Raw genomic sequence first — 210 nt, forward strand, 5'->3', positions numbered from 1 at the left:
TAGAAGCCAACTCGTCATAGGGAGGGGAGAGATGTAGGGTTCGGCGTTCGGAAGATCTCGCGATGTCACGGAAAGTTAGAGGGTTAGTCGCAGCCTTATGATGTGTCTGTAATCCCGCCTACCCTTGTTAGTATAAAAGGAATTAACTGCACAATAAAAAGCGGAAGTTGACGCTCACTCTGTGTGTGTTATCTGTCTCTTTCCCTGGTC

Source organism: Haliaeetus leucocephalus, unplaced genomic scaffold (genome assembly GCF_000737465.1).
Source record: "Haliaeetus leucocephalus isolate CR32 unplaced genomic scaffold, Haliaeetus_leucocephalus-4.0 Scaffold253, whole genome shotgun sequence".
Taxonomy (NCBI): domain Eukaryota; kingdom Metazoa; phylum Chordata; class Aves; order Accipitriformes; family Accipitridae; genus Haliaeetus; species Haliaeetus leucocephalus.